The sequence below is a fragment of the Nomascus leucogenys genome, chromosome 13 (assembly GCF_006542625.1).
Source record: "Nomascus leucogenys isolate Asia chromosome 13, Asia_NLE_v1, whole genome shotgun sequence".
NCBI lineage: Eukaryota > Metazoa > Chordata > Mammalia > Primates > Hylobatidae > Nomascus > Nomascus leucogenys.
In genome coordinates, this window is record NC_044393.1 from 86,180,612 (window position 1) to 86,181,344 (window position 733).

A 733-nucleotide genomic window follows, 5' to 3' on the forward strand; every position below is an offset into this window, starting at 1 on the left:
GTTTCACCATGTTAGCCAGGATGGTCTCAATCTCCTGATCTCGTGATCTGCCCGCCTTGGGATAAAAACTAATTTTCTATTGCTTGAGGATCTACAGTTTACAGGGCAAACTGACCACATATATGGTCGATCCTCATTCACAAATTCTGTATGTGTGAATTTGTCTACTCCCTAAAATTTATTTGTAACCCAAAAATAAATAATTGCAGCACTTTCACAGTCATTCATAGATGTGCATGCTCAATGCAGTGAAAAGTTTGAGTGGCCCAACATAAAGTTCCCAACTGTGGTAGAAAAAGGTGACGCTTTGCTTTCCTGTTTTCTCTCTTCTAATAAAAACATGTCCTTTTTCACAGCATATTTAGAGCTACATTTTTCACCTGATTGAGTTTTTTCTTGGTGAATTCACTGTTTAAATGGTCCCCTAGTATAGTGCTGAACTGCTGTCTAGTGTTCTTAAGCACAAGAAGTTTTGATGTGCCTTCTGGAGAAAATATGTGTGTTAGATATTCTTTATTCAAGCGTGAGCTGTAGCAATCATTGAATCTGAGTTCAACGTTAATGAATCACAATCCATATTGAAGAAGGTGTCTTTAAACAGAAACAAACATAAAACAAGGTTATTTATAGATTGATTGATGAAAATGTTGTGAACAGAGGCTCACAATAATGTGTCTCTATAATTATTCTGGGAGCAATGGTCAGTGTCCATGGCACTTTACAGCACATAAAT